The 14,146-nt window shown below is 47.0% G+C and overlaps 2 protein-coding genes across 11 annotated transcripts in view; one reads left to right on the top strand and one right to left on the bottom strand.

Moving 5' to 3' along the window:
- The window catches only part of LOC137528903 (calpain-1 catalytic subunit-like), a 266,591-nt gene that overhangs the window by 149,544 nt on the left and 102,901 nt on the right, over nucleotides 1-14,146 (bottom strand). The window contains exon 4 of one of the 10 annotated variants that reach the window (XM_068250657.1): nucleotides 13,181-13,483. The exons of the other annotated variants lie outside the window; for them this stretch is intronic. The gene's annotated coding sequence lies outside the window, so the exon portion shown is untranslated. The remainder of the gene's footprint in view (nucleotides 1-13,180; nucleotides 13,484-14,146) is intronic. 10 annotated transcript variants of the gene reach the window in all.
- The window catches only part of EHD2 (EH domain containing 2), a 75,505-nt gene that overhangs the window by 23,136 nt on the left and 38,223 nt on the right, over nucleotides 1-14,146 (top strand). The gene's annotated exons all lie outside the window — the stretch shown is intronic.

Consider the following 14,146-nt stretch of genomic DNA (forward strand, 5'->3'; position numbering starts at 1 on the left):
ACACCATCCCAGCTGCTACTCCTGCAAAGCATAACATTCACAAGACAGCAAACCATTTTAGTACAATGTCCAGAAGAAACATCCTCTCTCCTCTGATGGTCGAGGGCAGCTGATGCACAACACCACACATGCATCATTAGCCGAAAGGGGATTCTGGACACCTGTAATCCCCCCCTAAACACGCCTATACCATACAGCCTGTGGTTGAAATGCAACTGCCTGTGGCTCCAACTCAGACCACAACAGAAACTACACTGTCCACTCCTGCTGGCCGTTCGAGGTCCTGCTCAAGTGGGGACCTAGCCTAATTCTGCACACTGTGCATATTTCACACTTGAATGTATTTCATAAACTTGCGTTCACATCTATTTTAAAGAATGTGAATTCATTTAACGATGTGCACATTTCAGAATGCTCAGAAGTGAATGTAGCCAGTGCACGGGAAAGCATTTCCTTGATGGCAGAAAACACAAAAATACATGAATGATGAGTGATGCTGATATATTAGCTTAGAAGAGACAAACTGCAGGGCATGCTAAGCATTTGTGTGCAGATAAGGGAGGACAGGGCAGAAAATAAGAAACAGATGAGTCCTGATGATTCTTGTTGCTTGGTTTGGTATAAGGCAGCATTCAGTGGGAATTCCTTTCTGCTGTAGAATTGCCAGTCAGCACTTATACCCAGGGAGGGGGTAGAATAAAAGCTCTGTTGATGGAGATTCCGTTCTAAATCCTGTAACTCTGTTTTCTCCTCCCCTAACTGTCAAGCACGGGACTCCTTCCCATCTGAAGTGCACTCTGTATTGGATTGTTACTAAGCAGCAGTACAAACAGAGGTGTTCCCCTGAGAGGGGGATTGCTAGCCTAGGGCAATGACAATATTGTTCCTTTTGTAAGTCAGACTCCTCACTAGGAGCTCGTAACAGTAAAACACATACTCTATATGGTGGAAAGTGAAAAAGGAACTGTAGAGCAAATAATATAATAAATAAAATTGCTTCTTTTTTTATATTAACCACTTCACTACTGGGGTGTTTTTCCCCTTCGTGCCAGTGCAATTTCACCTTTCAGCGCTCCTCCCTTTCATTCACCAATAACTTTATCACTGCTTATCACGACAAAACAATCTACCGTATATTCCGGCGTATAGTACGATTGGGCGTATAAGACGACCCCCCAACTTTTAAAGTTATAATATAGAGTTTGGGACATACTCGCCGTATAAGACTACCCCTCTTCCAACGCACACTCAATGAAAAAAAAAAATATATCATATACTGGTGATATGTATGACCAGATACTGGTGCTGTACTGTATGTGGTACCCAGTATATAACACTATACAGGGGATTGATTGATTGGATTGGTCAACTCTCACTAAGTGGATTGGTCAGCTCTCCTTGTCTGTTTATCAGAGAAGTATGGAAGAACAGATTGCACTGTGCCCATAAAACACGCCTCTTTCACCCATCTGGCCCACCCTTGTATCCTATTTACCTCCTTCTCTGCCTCTTAGACTTGAAAGAAGACTTTCAAGGGTTAAAAAGTAGTCTTATACGCCAGAATATAAATATATCTTGTTTTTTTTTTTCGCCACCAATTAACTTTCTTTGGGTGGTACATTTTGCTAAGAATTATTTTATTCTAAATGCATTTTAACAGAGAAAATAAGAAAAAAATTCATTATTTCTCAGTTTTAGGCCATTATAGTGTTAAAATAATACATGCTACCGTAATTAAAACCCACACATTTTATTAGTCCATTTGTCTCGGCTATTGCAACATTTAAAATATTTCCCTAGTACAATGTATGGCGACAATATTTTATTTGGAAATAAGGTGCATTTTATCAGTTTTGCATCCATCACTATTTACAAGCCAATATTTTCAAAAATAACAGTAATATACCCTCGTGACAGACATATAACAAAAAGTTCAGTCCCTAAGGTAACTATTTTTGTATTTTTTTTACTTGTCTTTTTAATGCAAATAATTTACTTGGGTAACTATGGGAGAGTGTTGGGAAGTTAGGGGTTAATTTAAATCAGGGGTGCTCACACTTTTTTGACTCACAAGCTACTTTGAAAATTCCAGAGCTCAAGAGATCTACCAACATTTAAAATAGCCAGGTATAGGTGCCCTTAATATAGGTAGTGTCACGGACGATTGCGGGGACGCAGGCGCGTCCTGGAACCGCCCGTGAAGAAAAGCGATCGCACTCGATTCTCTGCGTCGATTGCGCTTCAAATCGATAGAATCTGGTTTTATTGTGTAGGAGGTCTGCAGTCCCTTCTTAGCAGAGGAATAGCATCACCTTAACTGCAGGATGGCTCTTTTGATATGCTAATGAGCCTGGGCCCAGAGAGTCCCTGGCTTCAAGCTGTGCTGATGGCCCATCCATCAGGTATAAGGTGACAAACACCATGACAGAACCAAATTTAGAGTGAGGGAACTCAGACACTCCGACTCCTTTTCCCAGCAGGGAGCCGACATGTGGCTTGCTGCTGCCAACTTCAAAGAACCTTTGCCTGGGAATGACCTGGTATAAATCCCAGGGGTCTCTCATATTCCATAAATTGCTATATGTATCATATTTTCTGTGTTGCCAGGCTGGCAGACCCTCCAAACTAACAGAGCAGGTAGGGCCCTGCCTGGCGTTGGTTCTGAGCACATTTCAGAACCTTCTGAGGTAAAGACTGCCCGTTAGGCAGTCCAACAGTGCCCTAATGGTACCACAGGGGTCCCACCCCTCATGTTTGGTATCAGACTGCTGGGTACATCGAGGCAGATCTGGAAATATTAGTAAATCTGCCCTGACCTGTACGGTTCTGTGAGATAGAGCCCATATATGGGTAGATATGATTTCTAGCCCCAGTACAAGAGGAGGGCTCGTCTCATCTTTGAAGGAGGTGTATAGCTCCCCGCCCTCACTCCCTCCTACTGAAGCAGGGGCATAAGAATGGCTGAGGACTAAAACTCAGTGTCCTCCACACTGAACCATCTTGCACTCATCAGATGCCAGCTTGAGGATATGCTGGTATCCACCTGGTCTGAACTCTGAACTCTGGACTTTGAAACCAAGGACTTTATGATTCTTCCCACAATAAGGACATCTTTCCAGAACTAAGTATTTTTCTCCCTTCTTTTATTTTTCATACTGGCTATTACTGTTTTCATAATTGTTGATTTTCATAATTGTCTGTATATATTAATTATTTATATTGCGTGAATAAACGGCTTTCTCCAAGTCATTCACTTTCCGCTACCCTGCTTATCAGCACACACAGAAATGATCCCGGGTCTCTGAAGATACGCTACTGTTTGTTTGTTGTTGGCTAGACAGAATATCGTGTGTTTAACCGTTTTATTCGCAGGATTAGTCAGTCAGTTAGTGGGCCCCACGGTCCCATAGTAACCGCGGTGGTGGCAGTTTACTCTGAACCAGTAGGTGACGTTGTAATCACCCGTGTCTCACAGGCTCCCTTCTGAGTTGTCTGCGGCTAATTCTTAACGGTTCCTGCGCATTGACTGCGACCAGAGTTCGCACGATCTGTGCGCTGGCACCGTTTAGAAGGCTAAGTGCGGTCAGCCACTGAGGGCTCCTGTGACAGTGGTAGGCAGCGGTGAGACCTGTGTTGTGCTGAAAGTATCTACGATAGCGCTAGCGCTATCGAGAAACGAACTAATTCGTTGGTGTAGCTGGAAGGCAATATATTTTTTATATATACAGAGAGACTGTGTAGCCAGTACCCCTTCCCCAAAGTTTTATTTTATTTGGCATGGAAATGTCCGGGAACTACCAGAACATGTGCCTAGCAGACCTGGAAAATCTTTGCGAAGAGAGGGGCATTGGCATCCTCCGCAAGACAAAACGGGACCTGATAGCAGACTTGTCCAGATGGGATGCCCAGCAACTGCGGGAGCCGGGAGTGTCCGCTGAGGTGGATACCAGCCCATCTGACAATCAAGGGGAACCAGAGGCTGAAGATCTTAGGCGTACAGAGGTTGAGCATCCTGCGGGCCCTGTTGCAACAGTTACGCCAGAGACTGTCAGTATGGACCCCAATCCCAGAGTTTCTGACATTACTCGCCCGGAACTGGCCAGTACTGGACTGTCCATGGGTGCTGACCCGGTAATGCAGCAGGCATTACAAAAGCTGATGGAGACTGACCTGGACAAGTACATGCAGTACATGGAAGCACGAGAGGAACGGGAGCGGCAAGCTGCTGCTGCTGAACGCCACGCAGAGAGGGATGCCGCTGAGCGGGAGCGCCAACGACAGCATGAGCTCAACATGGCAAAGGTTCAACAGGCCAGCCGGAGTTCACCGCCCAGCCTCCCTGCTGAAGGAGCTGCACCACCCGTAAGTGCAAAGTTTAAATTTGCTAATATTGAAAAAGACACAGACATTGACTTGTTTTTGCGGTCTTTTGAAAAAGCATGCCGTCAGTATCGTCTGTCCCAAGACCAGTGGGCCAGACATCTGACACCTTTGCTGCGCTACAAAGCGCTTGATGCCTTCGCAGAATTGCCTGCGGAGAAGGATAATGATTATGCTGCTATAAAAGACGCTATCATTACTAAGTACCAGCTGACGCCAGAAGCCTATCGCAAAAAGTTCAGGGCCTGGCAGAAAAAGTCTTCTGATTCGTACCGAGATGTGGTCAGCAGCTTGCTCACCACACTCCGTCAGTGGACTCTAGGCCTCACCAAAGGGTCTTATGGCGTCCTGGAGGACTTGATAGTCCTCGAGCAATTTCTGAACATTTGCCCTGCTGATGTACGACAATTTGTGTTAGAACGCAAGCCGACTTCAGCAACTGTCGCTGCAGACCTTGCTGAGACTTTTGCAACTACCCGGGTGGCTGATACCCGCAGAACTGTCCCATCCAGCTGGAGAGGAGGTCAGCCCAATACTCTGGCAGACTCTCCTGCCCCTGTGAGCCGTCCGCCACAGAGGCCACCCAGCGCAGCTGCTGCACCCAGGCCTGCAGCGCCTGGAGAGGTCACCTGTCACTACTGCCGCCAGCCCGGACACATGAAATTCGACTGTCCGGAGCGGAGACAGACACCACCAGCACCTGGATCATCTGCATCACCTGCACCTCACCCACAGCAGAGGCAACCCGCCAGCGAACCACAGCCTGGATCATCCGATTTTGTCCTGTTTGCCCGCGGAAAGGAAATCCGCGACCGAACCGACCAGCAGCAACTTGTTAGAGTGAACGGCAAAGTTGTCACCGGATTTCGAGACACCGGAGCTGACATCACGTTAGTTCACTCACATCTTGTGCCAAAGGAGAGCATCAGCTCCAGCCGATCCCTTGCCCTTACTGGAGTAGAAGGCACCCTTTTTCACATAGCCCACGCCAGAGTGAAGCTGGATTGGGGAGTGGGAGGGGTCCAAGAAAGGGTTGTTGGGGTTATGAAGGATCTCCCAGTCCCTGTGTTGCTAGGGACTGATTTGGGCAAGCTTGTGTCCTACTATGAACCTGCCACGACCGCCTTGTCGCTCACGGAAGGAGACGGACTCTCCACCCACCACCAGGTACTTTATACACTTGGGGGAGCACCAGGGGGAGGTGGGTTGAATGTGCCCAGTTCAAGGGTACCAGGTTCAATAGTGCCTGCTTCAAAGGCACCTGAGTTTGAGGTACAGACTGTCTGTTGTGATGATGCTGTAACTGTACCTGAGTCTCCTGTACAACCTGTCTGTAATGAAAAAATGTCTATACCTGTCAATGTCATTACTGCATGCAATGATGATCTGAGTAATGTCCGTCTGTGCCATTCTGACAGTGTACCTGTGCTAGCAATACCGCGCAGCTGCACTGCTCAGAACCCGAGCTCAGAACAGGTGGAGGGGGTTCCGGCCTCCTCCCCCTCCTCTGACCGCAGGGATGAGACCTTTCAGCCGCTGGCCTCGTGTGACATGAGCCAGTTGGCTGAAACTGACAGCGCCATATTCGCAGCCGCACTACAAAGTGACCCAAGCCTGGAGGTGCTCAGGAAGCAAGCCGCTGAGCCCCTCGCAGACGGGGCCGCTTTCAAGGTGTACTGGGAAGGTGGGAGACTGTACAGTGAGTCTGTACAGCCCCCTACAGGTAGATCCCACGCGGATACCAAGTGGCTTGTGGTCCCGAGTGCGTTTAGGGGACATGTGCTGAAATCCGCACATGGTAATCCTCTGACCGGGCACTCGGGTGTCCGCAAGACACTCGCCGGTATTCGGAAACAGTTTTATTGGCCCCGGATGAACAGGGATGTAGCCAACTACTGCGGGGCATGTGCCGTCTGTCAGGAGCTGGGAAGGTCCAGGGATTCCCGCGGGGTTTCCTTGGGTCCACAGCCACTCAGCAGGGGAACCCTGCGTGGGCTGGCTGTTGACCTAACCAACCCACTGCCCGTTGTCCGCAGTCCCGGCAGACACCACGTCCGACTGCAGTGGCGCAAACGCCCTGTCCAGAACGGTCCATGTTGGGTCAACCCTGAGGGTAGCAGACCGCGACCGGTCCAGGGGAACCGAGCCACAGGCTCCAATAGGTTTTCCCGCCGTACCGGCAACTCGAGGCCCGTCAGCCAGGTTAGCGGCGCCGCCACGCATCTTGCGGATGAGTGGCTAAGCCACGGACAAGGGGGGGGGCTGTCACGGACGATTGCGGGGACGCAGGCGCGTCCTGGAACCGCCCGTGAAGAAAAGCGATCGCACTCGATTCTCTGCGTCGATTGCGCTTCAAATCGATAGAATCTGGTTTTATTGTGTAGGAGGTCTGCAGTCCCTTCTTAGCAGAGGAATAGCATCACCTTAACTGCAGGATGGCTCTTTTGATATGCTAATGAGCCTGGGCCCAGAGAGTCCCTGGCTTCAAGCTGTGCTGATGGCCCATCCATCAGGTATAAGGTGACAAACACCATGACAGAACCAAATTTAGAGTGAGGGAACTCAGACACTCCGACTCCTTTTCCCAGCAGGGAGCCGACATGTGGCTTGCTGCTGCCAACTTCAAAGAACCTTTGCCTGGGAATGACCTGGTATAAATCCCAGGGGTCTCTCATATTCCATAAATTGCTATATGTATCATATTTTCTGTGTTGCCAGGCTGGCAGACCCTCCAAACTAACAGAGCAGGTAGGGCCCTGCCTGGCGTTGGTTCTGAGCACATTTCAGAACCTTCTGAGGTAAAGACTGCCCGTTAGGCAGTCCAACAGTGCCCTAATGGTACCACAGGGGTCCCACCCCTCATGTTTGGTATCAGACTGCTGGGTACATCGAGGCAGATCTGGAAATATTAGTAAATCTGCCCTGACCTGTACGGTTCTGTGAGATAGAGCCCATATATGGGTAGATATGATTTCTAGCCCCAGTACAAGAGGAGGGCTCGTCTCATCTTTGAAGGAGGTGTATAGCTCCCCGCCCTCACTCCCTCCTACTGAAGCAGGGGCATAAGAATGGCTGAGGACTAAAACTCAGTGTCCTCCACACTGAACCATCTTGCACTCATCAGATGCCAGCTTGAGGATATGCTGGTATCCACCTGGTCTGAACTCTGAACTCTGGACTTTGAAACCAAGGACTTTATGATTCTTCCCACAATAAGGACATCTTTCCAGAACTAAGTATTTTTCTCCCTTCTTTTATTTTTCATACTGGCTATTACTGTTTTCATAATTGTTGATTTTCATAATTGTCTGTATATATTAATTATTTATATTGCGTGAATAAACGGCTTTCTCCAAGTCATTCACTTTCCGCTACCCTGCTTATCAGCACACACAGAAATGATCCCGGGTCTCTGAAGATACGCTACTGTTTGTTTGTTGTTGGCTAGACAGAATATCGTGTGTTTAACCGTTTTATTCGCAGGATTAGTCAGTCAGTTAGTGGGCCCCACGGTCCCATAGTAACCGCGGTGGTGGCAGTTTACTCTGAACCAGTAGGTGACGTTGTAATCACCCGTGTCTCACAGGCTCCCTTCTGAGTTGTCTGCGGCTAATTCTTAACGGTTCCTGCGCATTGACTGCGACCAGAGTTCGCACGATCTGTGCGCTGGCACCGTTTAGAAGGCTAAGTGCGGTCAGCCACTGAGGGCTCCTGTGACAGGTAGCTAGGCATAGGTTCCCCCAATATAGATAGCTAGGCATAGGTGTCCCCATATAGATAGCTAGGCATAGGTGCCTCCCATATAGATAGCTATGCATAGATGCCCCACACATAAAGATAGCTAGGTATATGCGCACCCCATATAGATAGCTAGGGACAGGTGTTCCCATATATATATATAGCTAGGCATAGGTGCCCCCCACATATAGATAGCTAGGCATAGGTGTCCCCAACATAGATAACTAGGCATAGGTGCCCTCCATATATAGATAGCTAGGTATAGGTACCCTCCACATATAGATGGCTAGGTATAGGTGCCCTCCACATATAGATAGCTAGGCATAGGTGCCTCCCATATAGATAGTTAGGCATAGGTGTCTCCCATATAGATAGTTAGGCATAGGTGCCTGCCATATAGTTAGGCATAGGTGCCCCCCATATAGTTAGGCATAGATGCCCCCTCCATCCACCAGCTGTCGCTCGCCTCCACCCCCCTTCACTGACCCTGCATGCCCGGAGGAGCATGCAGCACTGAGACATCTGATAGCGGCGACCAGCAGTGGAGAGGAGAGCAGAGGGTAACCGTGTATACAGGCAAAGCACTTCCTGTATATATGTCCTTACCCACCGCTCTCCTCTCCACTGCGGATTGACGCTAATCAGATGTCTCAGTGCTGCAAGGCATGCAGAGTCAGCGAGGGGATCCGAACAACGTATTGAAGGGAGCGGCGGACAAAGAGGAAGGGGGAGGACTGGGGAGGAAGGAGGTGGGCAGGACGCGGCTCTCCCTTTGCCTCTCCCTGTTGCCTGTGTGCTGCTCTGCATAGGGCAGCAGAGCAGCACAATTAGATGGTACGCCAGTGCTGCATAGTCAGCACCTGGTGTACTATTTTAAAATGCCGACCGCGATCTACCCAGCAGTCCTTCGCGATCTACTGGTAGATCGCAATCGACGCATTGGGCAGCCCTGATTTAAATGGTATGTGTATGTATGCATGTGTACGTGTGATTATGAAAAAGACATATGTATGTAGGTGTAATTTTACTGTTTGGCCACAAAATGTCCTTGCGCATTACTTTCCTGAGCATACTATTAGTACGTTAAAGAGTAACTGTCCGGCATAAAATCAAAAATCAATACTTTATTTTTATCTGGTAAACAAGTAATAAGGATGCTAACAAGGCAATCCAAAAGTAAAAAAAAAAATCACTCTTATTTTTCTTCTCCATAAAACATCTTTCCCCAGTTTCCCTGGCCCTTATTTGGTACATCTGCTGCACAAAGGAAGTTGCAGGGCATGCTGGGTTGTCTCTTTTTGCTTCTTTAGTATCCCCTCAGACTTAACTAATGCAGCCTTATTGGCTGAAGCCTCTTTCCCTCCTGTTTTCCCCTCCCACATCTCTGTTCCTCTCTGATTGGCCAATATTTATCATGCTTCTCAAGCTGCAGTCACACAATGGCAATACATTTTCTATTGTAGAGCTGGGTGGGAGTGTCTTAAGACTGTCTGTGTTTGCATTGGCCTCCCTCCTCCCAGAGTAAGGGAGGAAATGACATCAGTATTGGCTTCAGTCAGAGGGAATTAAGACGGCAAATGCCTGAAACAGAATTCTCTTTATTTACTACATAAAATTCACTCAAATCAAAACGTGGACAGTGCAATACATACGTTATGTACGTAGAGCAAGTATTTATCTACTTATATATGTGTTGGGATTTTTTGAGATAGTATAGCTGAGAGATCCTCTTTAAAAGGAAGTAATGCATGGACATGTTACTTCTGTTATTACTATGACCGCGGCATCTCATTGATGCCGGCGATCACTGACATGGGTACTTAGATCAATTAATGGGAACTGCGTCCCCATTCATTGATCTCCCCTCTAACAGGCAGCGGCGAGTACCTGCGCTGGAGCAATATTCACTCACCTAAAGGATTATCAGGAACACCTGTTCAATTTTTTTATTAATGCAATTATCTAATCAACCAATCACATGGCAGTTGCTTTAATGCATTTAGGGGTGTAGTTCTGGTCAAGACAATCTCCTGAACTCCAAACTGAATGTCAGAATGGGAAAGAAAGGTTATTTAGGCAATTTTAAGCATGGCATGGTTGTTGGTGCCAGACGGGCCAGTCTGAGTATTCCACAATCTGTTCAGTTACTGGGATTTTCACGCACAACCATTTCTAGGGTTTACAAAGAATGGCGTGAAAAGGGAAAAACATCCAGTATGCGGCAGTCCTGTGGGCGAAAATGCCTTGTTGATGCTAGAGGTCAGAGGAGAATGGGCCTACTGATTCAAGCTGATAGAAGAGCAATGTCGACTGAAATAACCACTCGTTACAACCGAGGTATGCAGCAAAGCATTTGTGAAGCCACAACACGCACAACCTTGAGGCGGATGGGCTACAACAGCAGAAGACCCCACCGGGTATAATTCATCTCCACTACAAATAGGAAAAAGAGGCTACAATTTGCACAAGCTCACCAAAATTGGACAGTTGAAGACTGGAAAAATGTTGCCTGGTCTGATGAGTCTCGATAGAGTCAGAATTTGGCATAAACAGAATGAGAACATGGATCCATCCTGCATTGTTACCACTGTACAGGCTGGTGGTGGTATAATGGTGTGGGGGATGTTTTCTTGGCACACTTTAGGCCCCTTAGTGCCAATTGGGCATCATTTAAGTGCCACGGGCTTCCTGAGCATTGCTTCTGACCATGTCCATCCCTTCATGACCACCATGTACCCATCCTCAAATTGGTTTCTTGAACATGACAATGAGTTCACTGTACTAAAATGGCCCCCACAGTCACCAGATCTCAACCCAATAGAGCATCTTTGGGATGTGATGGAACAGGAGCTTCATGCCCTGGATGTGCATCCCACAAATCTCCATCAACTGCAAGATGCTATTCTATCAATATGGGCCAATATTCAGCACCTTGTTGAATCAATGCCATGTAGAATTAAGGCAGTTCTGAAGGTGAAAGGGGGTCAAACACCGTATTAGTATGGTGTTCCTAATAATCCATTAGGTGAGTGTATATAAAACCACTAGTTTTACCTAATCCTAACACTAATAACACCACACTAGACCTATGCTAACACTCTTTCACTAACCCTTTAAAATTGTATCCTGCCCTGGCCTTTATTATCCCGAAAACTCACAAAACCTACCTACTGAGATTACTTACTCAACTAAACCTAAGAAAAATTCACAAAGCACTCTTGCTGATCAGTGGAAATTGTATTACTTTTGGAACAGAACATCCTAAATTGAAAATCCATTGTGGATGTCTGTTGACCAGGCAGCAGCTATGCACCTAGCCATACAGGCTTAAAGCAAATCTAAACCCAGACACTCCTGACTGCTCTAAAATATAAGCAACAGCATAACAACATTTCTTTGTCATAGCTTACAGAACTCCTACACTCTGCAGTGTCTACTTCATGGTTTCATGGGGGCACAGAAAGAGTTAACCTACTGTGTTTACATACTAGCACACAACTTGGCACACCTCGGCACAGATCAGACAGAGCTGACAGCTCAAATTACACTGGCCCATTACTTGCAGATAAGGGAGAATTAGACAGGCTGTTCCCTTTAAACACATACAGGGTGGTTGTCTCTGTGTTTTAATTGTCTCTTGTGCAAGACTTTAGGTCCGCCTTAAGACCTCTCATACCTGCCCAGTTTCCTGTTTGCTCACATCAGACTTTCTGTGATCTACAAGTTCTCCCCTCCTGATGCATTTTTACTGTACTGCATAGATGCTGGGAAATGTAGTTAGGCATCTTTTGGTTCTCTTACTTTGGGTGTCATATATGGTTACCCCTGATTGATCAACCTATCAGCTGAATCCAGAGAAGAAAGGATGCCAGCGGGACTGCAATTCTAAGCACATTTGACCCATGAAAAAACATATCTGGACTATCACTTTGCTTCATGTTATCAACCCAGTTGAATTTGTGTTAAATGTTAGCTTTGTTCAAGTTTTAAGTCACAATACTAACTTTAGTGCCCTCAGCACTTTGTCAAGATGACTGGTGCCTTAAAGGTCTGCTTGGTTAACACTGTCCTGGTGATGTTGGTAGTCAGGCTTGTCCAGATGACAGTGCAGGCTGACTCACAGCTTTTCAGAGAAAGAGGATGTAATGTTTTTACATGTTCAGCAGAGATGTATAGCAATGTTTTTCTTTATTATTTGCAATCATGGAGGCATTTTAGAGCACCTATCCCGAGTACAAAATGTAGCTATGCAAACTTGGCCTTCCAAAATTTTTGGTTTCTGTCTAGACAAGAATACTTTTTTTAAAGGAATCATCAGGCATAATTATACCAAATCTGATTTACTTACCAGAGGCTTTCTCAAGCCGCTTGCAGCTGTCTGTCCCACACTGACAGCTTGGTTCGCAGCCGCCGGACGGGGTCCCCGCACAGTGCAGAGGACGACCTCGAGTTTGTCCTTATTGCGCCTGAGTGAAGCGCCGCTGTCAATCAAGCCCACGTTGTCCGCGCAGTAGTTCTGCACCTGCGCTGTACGCTGCGGATGACGTCAGCTTGATTGACAGCGGCACTTCATGCAGGCGCAGTAAGGACAACTTTGAGGTCGTCCTCTGCACCGTGCGGGGACCCCGGGCCGGCAGCGGAGAAGCTGTCAGCGTGGGACAGACAGCTGCGAGGGGCTAGAGAAAGCCCCAGGTAAGCAAATCAGATTTGGTATAATTATGCCTGATGATTCCTTTAAAGGACAACTGTAATGAGAGGGATATGGGGACTGCCATAATTATTTCCTTTTAAGCAATACTAGTTGCCTGGCTGTCCTTCTGATCCTCTGCCTCTAATACTTTTATCCACAGACCCTGACTAAGCATGCAGCAGATCAAGTGTTTCTGACATTATTGTCAGATCTGACAATATTAGCTGCATGCTTGTTTCTGGTGTGATTTGGACACTACTGCAGCCAAATAGGTCAGCAGGGCTGCCAGGCAACTGGTATTGTTTAAAAGCAAATATATATTGCAGCCACCGTATCCCTCTTGTTATAGTTGGGGGACTATCTCAATCACTCTCCTGGAACTAGTATGCTAAGTGGGTGCTTCAGCTTTCCTGGTCTGTACTCTTGTTCCAGCTGATTATAGTCAGTTGATCAACATTACAGTCAGGCAATGAGAAGTTTACTTTCACACTGACATGATAGGTTAGCATGAACGCCATACAGGCCAAGGAATTCCTGCAAGCGCTGGCTCTGGTTGACACAGTCAAGCACCTTAATAGGTTTTTGTAGTCCCGTGTCAGATTATTCCATCACACCTCTTCACAAATGCAATTTTCCAGAGGAGGCAGAAGTGAATAGCAGCTTACACTGACATATCTGTAAGAGGAGAAAAAAAATGAGCTGCCTTCTAATAGTGTATATAGTAAAAGATGTAGAGTTTGGTGACTGAAGCTAGCCATACACAATGCAAAGCTTATAACTCATTAGATCTTTCTTTCTATAAACTCATTGAAGGGGTTCTGAGGTATTGTAAAAATCAAACAAGCTGACATTTACCTGGGGCTTCTATCAGCCCCCTGCAGCTGTGATATCCCACACTGTCCGCCTCCGATCACCCATTCCCTGCCGCCGGTCCCAGAATAATATTTGTCTAAACAGGCGAATAATGCTCACTCCTGCTCGTGTCATCGGGAGCTTACTGCGCAGGTGCAGTACAAAGTTTTCTCCCAGGAGCGAGCATGCGCGCGGTCATGACCACACAGCCGCAGTGTAATCACTCGCATGATTACATTGGGACCGGCGGAGGAGACCGGCCCATCGGAAGAGGACGGCGCGGGACATTCCAGCTGCAGGGGGCTGATAGAAGCCCCAGGTAAGTGTCGGCTCATTTGATTTTTACAATACCACAGAACCCCTTTAACTTAAACAAAATCAATTAGAAATTGAGGTCTCTGTCACAATCAGGACAAACAGCAATACAGTTGAGTGGTTTGAGAGATCTCCAATACCGGTGCATAATATACAGGTCCGGTCCTAGTA

Source organism: Hyperolius riggenbachi, chromosome 8 (genome assembly GCF_040937935.1).
Source record: "Hyperolius riggenbachi isolate aHypRig1 chromosome 8, aHypRig1.pri, whole genome shotgun sequence".
Lineage (NCBI taxonomy): Eukaryota > Metazoa > Chordata > Amphibia > Anura > Hyperoliidae > Hyperolius > Hyperolius riggenbachi.